At 40.3% G+C, this 16,142-nt stretch overlaps 1 protein-coding gene and 1 long non-coding RNA gene across 2 annotated transcripts in view; one reads left to right on the forward strand and one right to left on the reverse strand.

Moving 5' to 3' along the window:
• Positions 1-16,142, reverse strand: part of BMPER (BMP binding endothelial regulator) — a 276,741-nt gene that overhangs the window by 47,104 nt on the left and 213,495 nt on the right. The window lies entirely within an intron of this gene.
• Positions 6,219-13,303, forward strand: LOC122737247. The gene is made up of 4 exons (XR_006354238.1): positions 6,219-6,386; positions 6,620-6,875; positions 10,552-10,710; positions 13,089-13,303. It is a non-coding gene; the product is annotated as an uncharacterized LOC122737247 (long non-coding RNA).

Consider the following 16,142-nt stretch of genomic DNA (forward strand, 5'->3'; position numbering starts at 1 on the left):
TTTTGCATATGCTAGTATGTGTTTTAAAGTGGCATTAAAGGGGAAATATGGTGTCCTCCCCTCTCTGCCACAACAAGAGATAGAACAGAAGCTCCTTGACAAATGTTTCATGCTTGTCTTTCTATCCTCAGTGGTAAGTCCTGGCTCTTAATAAATGTTTGTTGAGTGCAGTAATCAGCCTTTGTCGTTGTTGGAGACCGGATCTTCCCATCCATCCCAGGGTGGAACTGCAGAAGCCACTCAAGGTCACTATCCCACTGCTCCTCTGAGAGGCAGCTTTGACCCACTGTCTCCAGTCTGGACCGGGTCAGTTCTCCAAAGCAGCCTGGTGGCTGCCCACTACTGGGGATTCACTCTATCGGTATAAGGCTTAGTACGGAAACTTGCTTGACTTTAGACCTGCTTCTGTTCATAACTCCTATGCTCAAGTGATCCACTTAGCCTCAGCCTCCCCCCAGTAGCAAGGATTATAAGCATCTGCCACCATGTCTGGCCTGCTAACCAGTCTTGATGTGTGGCCTTTGCCAAGCCATTTAGCTCTCTGATTTCAGTTTCCTCGTCTGTGAAATAAGGGGGTTGGATTGAATGATCTCTTAGGTCCTATCCAACTCTTAGTCCTATGATGCCATACTCCCGAAGGACTGATTATGAAATCAATCTTCCCTTAGTAAAGCAGTGCTGGATTATGGGTGTGGAATGAGGTATGATGTCAGACTTGGTCAAGGCATCAGTTTGTCTTGCTTAACTGTACTTCTTTGTTATAAGGTAAGGTTCAATTTAGGGTAGGGACAGAAAATCACAGCAAGCTAAGAAAAAATAATTTTAAAAGATTTTTCATTAAAAAATAAAATTAAAAAAAAAACAACCAAGGCCTAGGCTTTCAATCATCATCAGAATCTGTTGGCTTCTGGGATAGATATTGACCTTGCTCACATTCCTCTAAGTCCATAGTTGCCATTCTGGCCAATAAATCCTGATACTGACCACAAAAAAATATGGGTCAGTATCTGCTTAATATCTTTTCCTGGCTTTGATCATAAAGGAGAGATGAAGACTCCCATTTCCTGGTTTCCTTTTCATATGGAAAAGCTTTTAGCAGTGTGGAAAGGCTGGACTGCTTTCTAGTTCCAAGGGCTTATGGAGTTCAGGCAGATCCTAATTCATTGCTTACAGGAGGCCATCTTCTCGGAATAAGGTGGTGAAACTGGGGTTTGCTTTGACCTCTGAACAATCAGAGACCATAAAGATCACACGAAACTGCTCTCTCACATGAAATGAATGATGACTGCTTCTTTCTTTAGCCAGATTTCTTTATTGTCCTACAAAGATTGTATTTCTGTTCATGAACTGTTCATTGAACAAATACTCTAGAAAGAAAGAAAAAAGGAAGGAAGGAAGGAAGGAGGGAGGGAGGGAGGGAAGGAAAGAAAGAAATAAAAACCTGATTTCATTAACAACTAGAAAGGAATTCTGTAAATGCATGGCTCACCTGGAACTCCCTTCTGCATGTGGAGGAGAACATGTGATAAGATGAGGGAAGATAATTAGAATATTTTTACATTTCTAAAGCACTTTGAGGCTTGCAAAGCTCTTTTGTCACCACAAATCTAAGAAGTGAGTAGTAGGCTCTGCTTTTTTCATTCTCCAGTGTTCCTCACATCTCAGCTGCCTTCTCATCCTCGAAGATCCTTCCACCCCAGGAGCCCCTCTTCCCACGCATGAGCTCTTCCCAGAATCTGCATTTTGACAAGTTCCCAGGCCAGCTGTCTATCACTTTTCCTCTGGCTCTACTCCTAACTCTAGACTTGTCCACCATGGGCCTCACCCATCTTTTCCTCCCTCCCTTCATTTCATCTCCCTTTATATGTTATCTTCCTTAATTAGCATGTAAGCCATGGTTGCTTTTTTCTTGCATTTATCTTCCTAGCTCATAGCAAGGTGCCTAGAACATAGGAAATTCTTAATAAATGCTGCTTGGCTTGACTTGAATTAAAAGTAGAAGTAACAATATAGGAGCGTTAGCATTGTATGGTGGAGAGACAGCTGGACTTAAGAGTCAAGAAGATCTGATTTCAAGTCCCTACCTCTGACACATACTAAGTATGACCCCAGGCAAGTGACAACCCTGGGTGCTACAAGAAAGTCTCCAAGATTTTGCATTATACATCTCCTTGGAGAGAATTTTCACACTGGGAGTTCCTCACAACATTAGAATCACAGGTTCATATTACTACTTTAATAATAATAATAAATATTTCCTCATCTAAAAAGAATAATGGAATTTATAGGTGTCTTCATAGCACTCAATAGTCAGATTAAAAACATGCAGAAATTTTGGAACAGGCATCACCAGACAGCTGAAAAAACAGTCAATTTGTAATGTCCAAGGTTCACCACTGGGTGGAGTGTCAGAAATGCCTAAGATGCCAGGATAGAATCAAAAGGCCCTCCATGGGTGATATTCCCATCAATTCAACTAATGATATCTTCATGAAAAAGATTCGAATCAGTGAGTGAGTCATGCAGATTTGTTTATCAAAACAGAGGATTTAAAATTGCAATAGAGGTTCAGATGGTCACCAATGGAAATAACAATGTGGGTATCCTTAAGAAGCCTACACTCATTGATCTATGAAGATGGTATAAGGAAAAAGTAGAGTCTGTATCCCATATCATTGCAGTTTGCAGAACATTAGCAGAGTCATCCACCAGAAATTCACTTCCTTTATAAACTAGCAGATGACAAGTACCCATAGTACAAATACAGGCTCCAAACTGGTCTTGAGAATTAGACAAATAACATAAGCAGAGCATTATCAAAGACTGAACTGTTGCCTAGAAATGTAAAAATAACCAAGAAAAATTCAACAACGATTTTTAATAGATGTTACCATACTGAGTACTCCTACTTTCCAAATCATATGAAATGAAAAGCTTTCAAAATATAGAGATCTAGCAAAAGAAAACACTTGGGGGAAAAGGGGAAGTAAATGCCATCCCTGTTATCTCATCCATTAAGAGAGCCATCCCAAAGGTGCTTTTTGGGAGCCTACAGAAGGAGAACTCACATCCTAATACTTTTATTCATTTACAAAAAGAGGTTGTTTTATCCACCTGTGAAATAGTCCACAGAAAATTGAACATGAAGGAATGATATTTCTAGCCAAACTCCTATGAACTTAAAATAAGAATGATAATAATCATAATAATAGCTCACATTAATGTAGTGTTTTAAGATTTGAAAATCATTATATAAATATTAACTCCCTTGAGTATCACAATACTATGAGGTGGGTACTATTTATCACTCCCATTTTATAGATGATGAAAAGGAGCCCTAGGGTCACTCAGCAGGATTCCAACACAGATCTCTATGACTTTCAGACCAGACATGCCTTTCAGGTTTCTGCTATTGGATTTGTAAATGTGATACTTCTCAGAAGTGCAGCCCACCTCCAAAAGTACTGAAGATCTACATTTGATTTCTGAAAATGGAACCCTGTCCTCCTGAGTATCTTAGACATGTATAAATGTAAATGATTGCCTTAGCAATTAGCAATGAGCTCTGTTTGTTTTAATTATTATAGTGATTAAGAGAAAGGTTGCAATGTATGCTGGCTGGGGATGGGTTGGGGGAAAGGGATGGACAAAATATTGGTGTCACTTAAGAGATTTACAAATCACCCTGCATACTTATTTCTCCAAAGTCTCACAACAACCATGTGAAGTGGGTACTCCAGGAATGACAATCCACAATTTACAAATGAGGAAACAGAGCCTGAAGAAAGTGGGGGACTCGCCCAAGATAATAGAGCTAGTCATTAGCTGAGAAAGAGCTCAAAGCTACAGTCTTCTGGCTTCAACTGCAGAGCTTTATTCTATACTGCAGAGGCCTGAGACCTGGCTTCTATCTCTGGCTCCCTGTATAACCTCAGGCAAATTGCCTCACTCCTTTGGGTCCTGCTTTATCAGTAACAAAGAGATCAGAGCTACTTTCTCCTTCCCAAGTCAAACAGATGTTTTAAGGCTGATTTAGTGGTCTGTGAAGACCTTTAAACTATGTGGAAAAATCACAGTACGAACAAAAATATATATTATTGGGTTCTAGTCATTCCTCCGGGCCCCCACATGCATATGCTTAACAGAAAGAGGAACACAAGACTTGTGCTCTTCAGCTACTTCCTGGGTATTTTCTCCATCCAGGCACAAAATGTCAGTCCAATCAATCAGTCAAACAAACAAACAAATAAACAAATAAACAAAAAGACAAGGAAACAAACAAACAAAAAATAAAGTTAATAAAAGACAAAGTTTGGTATATGTCAGAGTTAAACCTCCTGCCATAACACAGAGAACTGGACAAAGGCATAAAACTTCCAACCTTTCTTTTAATGGACCCTCTTTCCACACCTCCCCCTATTCATTGGGCTCCAATGGCACCTATTTCATCCAGGATAAAAAGAAAATCTTCCACTTGGCTTTGAAAGCACTTCACAGTCTGCCCCCAACCTACCTTTCAAACCTCATACCTTTCTCTCCTTGGTGCATTTTGGCCTTCCAAACTTTGGACATTTTCACTGGTTGTCCCCTGCAGCTGGAACTGTCTCCATCCTCATCTCCACTATCTGCCTTCCCTGGTTTTCTTCAGGCCTCAGCTAAAATCTCACCTTCTGATTTTATATACATATATAATATACATAAGTGTGTATATATATGTATGTGTGTATATATATGTATATGTACATATATACACACATATATATATGTATATAATCTTGTTTCTATATGCTTAGCACATAGTAACTTCTTAATAAATGCTTGGTGACTTGACTTGCCACTGTAAACTTTCTTCCTTGCATGTACTTAATACCAGGAAGCCTTATTTAAGAAATAGCGAGAGGGGTTCTGATCTCTTTGTTCATTCATCAAGTACATTAATCCATGGATATGATAATTTTGCAATTCTTTAAAAAGATCTCATTACCGTAATCAGAGTATCTCTTACTCCATATCTAAACCTAATTCCATATCTCTCCCTAACCCTGCTTTTAACACCAATTCTAAGGTAGAAAAAATGCCATAGACTGTGCCCAATGGACCCCAGCCCCACCATCTGCTGTCTTTCTATTTTAACTAATTATTCTTGTTAGCTAGGTATTAAGCTCCGTTGTTTCCATGTTGTTAAAATGCTTTCGGGTCCTCTAAACTTGGCACCTCCTAAATTCAGTCCCTTGGGAACAAAGATCCAGTCACTCTGTCCTTGTTATAGGTTTAAACATAATAGAGTCTTGAGCATCTTTTCATCCTTGGACTCACTGATACATACATGCTTCAGTACAGAGTCCCTGTTTGAGTTTTCTATCTTTTTTTGAGAGAATCTCTGTACCCCATTAAGCCAATGGCATCTCCCCCAAAAAACGCACTTCAATTCCCAGGCTAGAATTAAATAACTCACCATATTTTATTTTACATACAAGCCTTGGTTCTTTAGAAGTATTATATAAGCAGAAGATAGGAATTTAAAACCCTTACACACCCCCTGTTTTCACATCTGCACAATCCCCCATGAGCTTTACTTTCTAAAGGGCTGATTGAAGTCTGAGCAGAGAGCTGCCAAAGCTGCAGAGTGCTGGAAGAAAGACCTAAGCAGGAGATGCTGCTCTCAGATAAGCCCGAGAGCAAAATGCTTTCCTCTAAACGTTATGTCCTCTGCAGATTCATTAGCTGATCTCACAAGATGGCGGGACTGTGTGAGTCAGGCATTTGCTAGACTTATAGCCACTCAAAGTCCAGAACATTCGTAACCAGACCACATGTGAGCAGATCTTGGGCCCTTGTCCACACCTGGGATTGGCCCTGGGGAGGCAGCCCAAGCCCAGGGTCATTCCTGATAGCCTGAAGACTTTGTAGATTCTTCAGTTCCTATTAACGATTCAGGTCTTTCTACAGGGGACCCAAGATAAGGTTAGGGTTTCTGAGGCACCCCACCAAAGTTCCATTAAAAAAACCTTGGGAAGAGGGGTTGTTTGGGGACTATTGTGGTCTCCAATAGGTCTAGATAGATCCTATTGGGGGTAATAAAGGCCTGGAACACGCACTCCTATTCATCTTAGCCAGTCCCAGGTTGGACTTTGACCAGAACAGGTCAGCTTGACATGTACTGAATGGAACAGTTTTTTACTCAATACACTCTGCTCTTTGTCCATTAGTTAGAGAGTGGCTTCCTCCGACACAGGAGGCAAAGGAATCTAGGACCATTTGAAAAACAGAAAACAAACTCATCTGTTCTAAATTGACTTCCCATCCCAGAGAAAGTTGTAGAACTTTACCTCACGAGGATGTGGGCCAAGAACCTGATTTCAATTCAAGGCTGACCTTTGGTTAAGGTGAGCACAATGTATGAAAGCGGGAGGAAGCCCTTCATTCACTTTCCTTTCCAAAAAGTATGCGATTTGCATTCCAGATGTCAACAAGCATGGACAGAATGAGAAAGAAAGCAGGGCTTACATGGCAATAGCGGGGACTGAGAGTAGAAGGCAGCTTACTATCAGCCTCCTGGCTGCCGTGTGCCTGTTCACGGATGGTGCCTCTGTCACTATTTTGTCTTTTCTGATTGCAGGCATGGAATAGACCGAATTATGACTTTGTGAGCTTGTAAAGGTCGGTAGAATCATCCCAGGATGTTTCAGCGACTTGAGTTAGTAGCAGAAACCTGTGGGGGGCGGTGACAGCAGTAGGTAAGTGTGATGAAGAGCCAGCCCTGAGGAACGACCTGTTTGATGAAGCCATTCATTGAATGGACCGTGGAGTCATCCCTGCTGAGCAAGGAAGTGAATCCTTCTTCAGTGATTCCATACTGAAAGTGCACTCGGGAGGTAGGTATTCTTTGAGGGGAAACAAGGATCTCCTAGATTAGGAATCCTGAGGTACCCTTAGGATACATATGTTCTCTACCTACCTGTCTTACTACCTTCCTACTTGAAGCTTGAAGCTATTCCCTAGGGCCCAAATTTTTGCAATGAGTGCACCCCTAGTTTGGGGATGCTCCTGCAACTTCTGACTGCTAGTAAATATCCCATTGAGGGGGGCAGCTAGGTAGCACAGTGGAGAAAGCACCGGCCCTGTATTCAGGAGGACCTGAGTTCAAATCCGGCTTCAGACACTTGATACTTACTAGCTGTGTGACCCTGGGCAAGTCATTTAACCCCCATTGCCCGCAAAACAAAAACAAACAAATATCCCACAGAAAAACTAATCGATGTTGACAGGTTAATCATTAACTGGAAGTATAACAGATCTGAGGCTAATTGGCAAAAGTATTAGAAAACCCCAGTTTCTCAGTTACCTCAGAACTCTTAAGGAAGCAGTGATCAGATACTCTCTGGGCACCCAGACTGCCATCAGGAAAAAGCGTTGACAGAATGATCCCAGAGAGGATGAGACATGAAGAATCACAGCATAGCATCTTGTAGTTAGAAGAGACCTCAGAGAACATCTCAAGAAACACACCCCGCAAAGGGAATACCCTTGTCAATATGCCTGACCAGTGATTAGGAAAATCTCTGGGGGGTGGGACCTACTAACTCCAAGTCCTTCCTAAAATATGGCCTTAAGAACTAGATAGTAAGTGTCTGAGGTCAGATTTGAATTCAGTTTCCCTTGTCTCTAGTCCCAGGTTTCTCTCCACAGTGACACCCAGCTGACTCTAAAGTTGACTGTTGACACAAGGGTATATGCAAAAGTAATATCCAGTACAATCTGGGTGGTGTTCAAGTTTGTCAGGTATCTCATTTACGCGAAGCTCCCTGACCACGTCTTCAGTCCTCAAGATCCCCCAGGCCATGGAACATTCTGGTCCTTCCGCCCTAGAAAAGCCCTTGACAATCTGGGGTTGGTCCAGCCTCTGCCCAGGGAAGAGAACTCATTTGTTATATTGACAATCCTTTTCTCCCTTGCTCCTTTCTCAGAAGGATCCTGATCACCAAATGACCTCTCACCAAACATTATAACAATCACGAAGTTACTGATTCCCTCTGATCTAAGAGTACGAGACACTTAAGCAGTGTTTCTGACATGACACAGAGAAAGAAAAGGTCAGCCAGGTACTCAGTCCACTCCTCAAGTTGATAAAATATACAGAAGGGATGAAGAGATTACAGAAAAGGGGTAGCATAGATGTTGTCTAAAAGGCAATTTAATGAGATGAGCGCCATGCTTGGAACTAGGAAAACCTTAGTTTATGATGTCTGACTTCTGAAACTTACTAAATGTGTGACCACGGGCCGGTCACTCACCCTCTCTGAGATTCAGTTTCCCCAGATAGTAATAATAACACGGGTATGCCTTTCATTCGCTTGGTGTGAGGACCAAATTAGATGAGGGGTCTAAAGCATTTGGTGGACTAGAAAACAGAAAAATGGCAACTATTACGCTGTGGGTATCTGTGGCACAACCAGCTTGGAGAAGACTGGGGAGGGGTTAACAGTTTCCATATGGAGGAAAGATTAGACACATATTTGACTTGGGTACAGAGAGCAAAGTTAGGCACAACGAGGGGGGGGACAGATGCAAAGCAGCAATTTTAGGTTTCATATTGGGAAAAACTTCCCAACAATTAGCATTTACTAAATATGGGATGAGCAGCCTCAACAGGTGGTGACTCTAGCTGCTGTCAAGCGTTCAAGCAAAAGGAAGATGGATGCCTGTTGGGTACTTTTCAGGTGTGGGCTGACACAGATTGCCTTGAGGGCCCCTCCAGCCCTGAAATGTTGGATTGCTGATGATCCTTGCTAGTGATTTAGATATTTTTATTACCTTCCTTGATCTACGAAAATAATTTCCAGCACAAAGAAAGGACCAAATAACCATAATTTCCTACACAAGAACAACATCATTTAATTAAGTAAACACACACTCACCTCCGAGGCTCATGAGTCATTGCTCAGAGTACACAGCACTTTGAGGCATTAATGAGCTGAGACAACACGCGGGGACAGACCTGTTCATTTTCCTTGGCTCCCGGAGTCCTCCATATGTATTTAGAGTTGCTTGGGCCTCTTGAGTTTGCCAGTTGCCAGCCCCTAGCCCAGCCAAAAACGTGGGCCCTTGAGAACCACAGGAGCCAACAGCAAAGACCAGGCCTGAGGTTGGAAACCCAGAAGGACCTGGCAGGATGAGGACAGTTAGGGAAGAGGGATCCAGACAGCTCCAGGTGAGGAGCCCAGGTGGCAGACATCAAGGTTTCAGAAAGAAGAACAGAAGTCAGCCAGGAAGATCTGTATCCATTTCCTTCTGGGGTAATCATGAATCTTGGGGCCCAGGCAGGTGAGTTGGTGCCCTGAGCTAGGAGGAGTGAAAGAATGGAAAGAAGGCGACTCTTACAGCAGTTTTTGATTACCCAGTGATTAAGAACAGCTAAGGGTTAGGTAATGCTTAATTATGTTAAATTGGGAAAGGGAAAGAATTAAACCTTCCTTAGATTTGGTTTTCTTTACAAGCACATATATATGTATAAATGTAAACTCTAACTTAAGTTTCTATGTAAACATAAGTAAATTATATGTGGTGCTTTGTTTAGATATAACTTTAAACATATAAACACATTAGTTTATATAAAGATATGGGGGGGGAGGATAGCAAAGCTGTGATTTTATTGGTAAAGGAAACTCCCCCTCCAATGCATGGCATGGGCTTGGAAACTTATAGTCTTGGAGAATTGTAACTGACGGTCAAACAGCCTATGTGTGTTAAAGGCATGATTCTCCTGTCTGCAAGGCCAGCTCTCTAACTACTAGGCTATACTGCCTTGCCGAACATTTAAAAAAAAAATTACTGGACCTGTGGTTCTATTGGTGCACTTTCACATAGTGCTGAATATTAAGGTCAACAGGAATTTTGATAAAAATAGCATATTTTAAAAGATAAGTGGGAAATTATTCTAATCTCCATGTAATTGCACTAGCAGCTTACACTTTAAAAATTTAGACCAATGGATAAAGGTACTTACCACCATCTGGTGGCAGCATTCCATAGTGGCAGAGTCAATTTGGAGAAGGTGAATTAACTTCTCTATAGAGAAACTGTTCAATCTGAACATATAAAGTGAGAGCTGAAATGCATTCTCCAAAAAGAACATAGTCTTTGATTTAGACCCTAGTTTCGGTGGCATCTAGACACATAATTTGAAGATGCAGTCAAGGATTTTCCAAACACATGAAGCAAAGGAAGTTAGTTCATCTAGATTTTAATAATATAAGCATTCCTTATGTGATTGCCCCATATTTTTAAAAAATGTTCTTTTCTCATTATTTTATAATAAATCTTTAGCTTTCCATTATAGAGGAGGTAAAAAGTGGTTCATCTGGGAAGAATGTGCTTCTGACCCGGGAAGGAGGCCACTGGTGGTCTCTAGTGACCGGCATCCATCCAACACCATTGTCTTGTCAGAATTCCAATGATCTCCCTGAGCCCCCTTGAGCTCCCCACCTCCTGATACCTCGCTAGGAAAGGAGACATCTGTGAATCCTCTGGCTGTGCTTCAATATCTTACAGCTGTAATAACCACGGATGGAAAGAGAAGAACATTTCCGAGGTTGGGATTCCCAAGATACCCTTCCAATTGGAATAAGCGAACAGACCTTGCAGTCTGGTGGATTAGACCCCATCGAGGAAAGGAAAAACCAGAGGAAGGGAATGAAATGATTGGGGTCTGTAAGTATTTGGGCTTGACAGAAGTTTGAATTAATCTTTCTGGACTTTGGTCTTAATGGAAATGTCTAAATCTTTCAGCAGGCTTCAGTTCTTTTCAACTATTAGTTAACACTATGGTCCATTTGAGCCCAATTTAGAAGAATCATCTTTGGTTTCAGAGGTATGAGTTTCTAGAAATGCCTTTTCCCTCGTGGCTTAACAAATATCTCAATATTCCTTCTATTTTCTCTCACCAGTATTCACAAACATTCCTAAGAAAGTTGCCTCTCATTCAAGAGTGTTGAGAGTCAAAACCTCTTGGAAAGTAGTCCCTGAAGAGAAATTAGGTCATTGGGACCAGGTCCTTGGGAGTCCTGAGTGTGACAGATTACTAAACAGACAAGGATTGACCCCTTGGAATAAGCTCTGATCATTTGTGGCCAGTGCCACACTTGAATCCATTGCCAACCACCTTGGTATGGGTGTGGATGTGCCCATTGGTTATGGCCTTTCTTGGACTCTGACCTTAATGTTATCCTTTCCATTGTACAGATCTGTTCTTTTTTTTTTCTTTTTTTTTCTTTTTTTTTTTTTTTTAGTGAGGCAATTGGGGTTAAGTGACTTGCCCAGGGTCACACAGCTAGTAAGTGTTAAGTGTCTGAGGCCAGATTTGAACTCAGGTACTCCTGACTCCAGGGCCGGTGCTCTATGCACTGCACCACCTAGCTGCCCCCAGATCTGTTCTTTATTCCAGATTTCTTAGTGGAGTGCTTTGTCAGGTTCCAAACAGCTCCTACTCCTGGTTCCAGAGCCATAGTATTCCACCTCCATGAGACCTCAGCAAGAGCCATAGAAGATGCCTTCCCTTCCCACTTTTTGGATCCTGACCTTGGCCATGCCCATAGGTGAGGCCAGGGAGGACAAAATATCCCATTCCATCAGCTAGCAGTACCAAATCAGACTTCTGGTCATATTTTAGACTTTTTTTTTTACCAACAGGGTGCAAGTAGATTTGATATTCGATATTTCTTGCTAGAATTGAGGTGTTCTAATTACAAAGCTGCTCTCTCATTCATTCTTAGCTTTCTCAGTAAGACAAAAGAATAAATCTGCACCCTTAAAAACAGAAGAGACAAATTGAAATATGGAAGATGATTAAAGAGAAAAGAGAACAAAGTATCAGTTTGAGAATTTAGCTTCCATAGGAATTAGAAGCAACCTGCAACTATGGGAACATAGCCAAGGCTAGAGTCCCATTGCCTCTAATGAGCAGATGTTTGGGGGAGGAGACAGGGGAAAGTAGTTTGTTAACTTTGATATGTGAATATAGTCATGATCTCATGAGTGTGGACATTTCTTCCAGCGATACAGACTACAACCTATCTGTGGTTTTTACATACTCAAGTATGTAAGAGACAGGTGATCTCACCTATCTCAAAATTCCCTCCAACAATATAGTCCAAAGCCCATCCATGCCTGCCATGAACCTCCCACAGACACCACAGCAGATACACCAAACCTAATCAGAGCCTTTATATCCTTCTCTTGATGTCTTAAAGATACAGTGCATGTTATCTCTTGTCATATGACTAGTGTCTATCATCCTTTTCTAAGATACATTTCCTTCATGACTCATCCATGTTTTCCCAATAACCTTCCACAATGGATCTACCCAACATTCTGGAATCCTCTTTCTGGGTCTTTTAACAGTTTTTGGATTCAACAAAGGGCCTTTTCCTCCTTCTTTGTTCTCTTTTGTGTATAGGCATAGCAAGGATATGACTGCATTTAGTGAGATAGTACTGTTTGGTAATTTTTTGTGTATATTTTCAAATGACTTTCAGGAATAGGTTTTAGTCATTCACAGGTCAACCAACAGTGCATCAATGTGTCTATTTTCCCACAACCCTTCCAAAATTTGTCATTTCCCATTTTTTGCCATCTTTACTATTCTGATGGATGTAAAATAGAATCTTAGAATTGCTTTAATTTGCTTTTCTCCAATTAATAGTGATTTGGGGGCATTTTTAAAAGATATGGCTACAAATAACCTAGGTTTCCTCTATTGAAAACTGTCTTTTTATATCCTTAAACCATTTATCAATTGGGAGGTGGTTTTTTTTCTTTTGAATTAATTTCGTATATATTTTTAAAATGAGGTCTTTTATCGAAGAAACTTGTTGAACCTGGATTGTAATAAATTAACTGACAAAGCACATATTCTGATTAACTTACATAGACTGTCCATCCAACTGTATTTCATAATCTGGGTATCACACTTTCTTCATGACCTTTTTTTTTCTTATTACATTGTGTCCCTACCTGGACCATCCCCCCCCCCAGCACTTATCACATAGTAAATACTTTAATAAATGTTGTTTTCATTCATTCACTTTTAGGTCAATCTCTTTTAAATGGCCTCTGATTAAAGAAGCCCTTCTGAGAGTGTGAAGCAGTCAACACAAGAACCACCACCTCTAACCTCTAAGGAATTCTTCCAACTGAACTTTGGATTTGATGCCCTTTGTGACACTGGGAAACAATTTTAATGAGCCTGTTATCTCCCTATTTTAGGAATGCCTTGCTTGCTATCAATAAAGAGAAGATCATTGAACAAAGTTATCTTTGTGGTTGCATTTGTCAAGAAAACTTGTATGATCTCAAAATATTTATGGGTGACATCTCCTATTAGAGGAAAACCAACAAAACAGAATTATTCTATTAAGGCAACTGTTATGTTTTATGTGGGTTGTTGTTGTTGTTGTTATCTACAAACAACAAGGACAGCAAAAATTGTAACCTTTATACTTCTAAGGCCAAGGATGTGACTCTGAAAATGTCACCCACTATGGAAAATCATATGTGAAAGGCACATATGCACCTTTATCCTATTTTATTCAAGGATATTCTAACATATGTGTAGACATTCTTTTAAAAAAACAGAATGTTATTAGCTTTTGTTATTACCTCATCCACATTTCTGAGAATCAATTAACAAGCATTTATTAGATATCTACTATAAGACAGATGTTGTGCTAGACCAGCACACTGTCTAAGCACTACACCTTAGTCACACATACACATGCCCAAAGAGTCAGGTCTAGAAAAAATATTTAAGTAAATAGAGAAATAGGCAAAGGGAAGGAGAAGGAAGAGATGGGGAAACACTGTGGTGAAGTGGAAAAAAAGAGAAATTGGGGGTGCTCAGCTTGGGAGTGATAGGAACTGAGTTCAAATCTTGATTCTGCTATTTATTGCCTGTGTGAATTTGGACAAGTCCTCTCCTTAACTTCTCTGGGCCTCAACTTCCTCAAATGCAAAAAAAAGAGTGTTTATTGGATTAGATAACCGTTAAGGCCTCTTCTCCCTCTCGATGTACGATTGATGAGCTGTGGCTTACAGTTAAGAGGGAGGCTAAGGTTAGGGAGGGAATGGTTGCAAACAAAATAGACTAAATTGATAGTTTTGCTGAGCTTTTCCCCCTCTGTCCTTATTCTTTGTTATAAGTGTTGGGTCTCTAGGAGAAGGAGAAAGAAGACTATACTGGGAAATGTAGGTGATATAAAAATAAAAGATAACTATAATCTTTAGGAGATTAGAGGTATTGCCATGACTGGTCTCATTTCTAAAATTATTTGCATATTTCCCCTGCTTTGTGGAAGAATCTAATCAATAACGTTCATTGCATTCTTGAGAAAGACATTTCTAAACAACTTTGAAGGTGTAGACTTTCTTACCCGAAAATGTACTCAGTGAAACAGCCTGCTGGCTCAAGAAAATCAAATTCAAATATCCTCAGCAATACAGATCTGCCCGTGGGGATGAATGCCTTCTGCCAGTGCCTTGTTTACCCAGTGGCACTGCCCTCAACATCTTGGGTGTAATTTCTAAATGGGAGGAGCTGCATTTTAATAGAAATTGCAACCAAGTCTGGGTGAAGAATTTGAAGTGTCTCGAGTGAGAAACCACAACAGAGCATTTTTACAAACAGTACATGTTTTGTTTTTTTTCTAAACTGGTAAATTCTCATTCTTAATAGGTAACATGAAGTCTCAGATGGAGCATGCAATTAGCAGCTGTGGACTAGTGCTGAAAACCCATTTTTACCAAATGTTTTAAATGTCCTTTGAGGTGCAAAGGAAACATACTTATCTTAATTGGAAAATTACTCCATCGATGAGGGGAAGCAGATTATGGAGATTTGTAAGTGATACTTAACATAGGACCATTACACTGAAAAATATATATTAAAAAACTGAATCTGAGAAACTGGTAGCTGGAAAATCCTAAAGCAGGCACTAAATGATATCACATGCTACATATTGGATTTTTGGACAATATGTTTTTATCAGCAATACCAAAAAAATGTATCTCCATTGTGGGCAAATCATATGAAAGAACTTATAAAAATACTCTTGACCACAGTGAATTCATGCAATGATGGAAATGATTTATTAACTTTTAATACCCATTTTCTCAATAAAGTATGCCTACTGTTTTTTGGGGGGAGGCAAGGCAAGGAGGGTTAAGTGATTTGCCCAGGGTCACACAGCTAGCCAAGTGTCTGAGGCTGAATTTGAACTCAGGCCTTCCTGACTCCAGGACCAGTGATTTATCCACTGTGCCACCTAGCTGCCCCCCCTGCCTTTTGCTTTTAACAATCTGTTTAGAGGACGGGTATATTCTAGCAATTCATCTGTTAAGACTAATAATTATAATCAATTAATAATTAATTAATAATACTAATATTTTAATCAGTCTACTTATAAATAATAATAATAGCTATCCCTTTGAAGTTTACAAATATTTTACATATAAATGCTCTTAAGTACAATTATTAATCCCATTTTACAGATGGGGCAACTGAGGCTAAGTTAAATGATTTCTCTAGCATTACCCAACTCAGTTTCTGAGGCAGGATTATAGCTCAGATCTCATCTGAGCAATCTGTTATGCTACTGAGCTAGCTAGGTATTACTTAATGAAGCAATTGGTATAAAAAACTTTCAGGGGAAGGAAAATCCCTCTCATGATGCAGGTTAGCTCTTTCTCTGCAATTATATAGTCCTGGAGAACACTGAGAAGTTAAGTGAATTGTCCTGGTACTATATTTTTCTGGATGTATCTACCTCATTTTTTTAGATGAGAAAACAGACCCGCAGAGTTTTAGTGATTTGGGAGGTAGTGTGGTTCAGTAGAAAGAGCATTGCTTCTGGAATCAAAGATCTTATGATGCTCCAGTCTCACCTTGGGCAAAGCCACTTAGCATCCATAGGCCTCAGTTTCCTTATCTAAATAATGTGGGAGTTGGACTACATGACCTGTGGGGTCTCTGCTATCTCTAGAACGATGATCCTGTTCTCTGCTCATGGTCACACAGTCAGTATCAGAAGGAGATTCTGAACACAGATATTCCTGCTTCCAAGCCCACCATTCAACCCACTATGTCAGTG

The sequence above is a fragment of the Dromiciops gliroides genome, chromosome 1 (assembly GCF_019393635.1).
Source record: "Dromiciops gliroides isolate mDroGli1 chromosome 1, mDroGli1.pri, whole genome shotgun sequence".
NCBI lineage: Eukaryota > Metazoa > Chordata > Mammalia > Microbiotheria > Microbiotheriidae > Dromiciops > Dromiciops gliroides.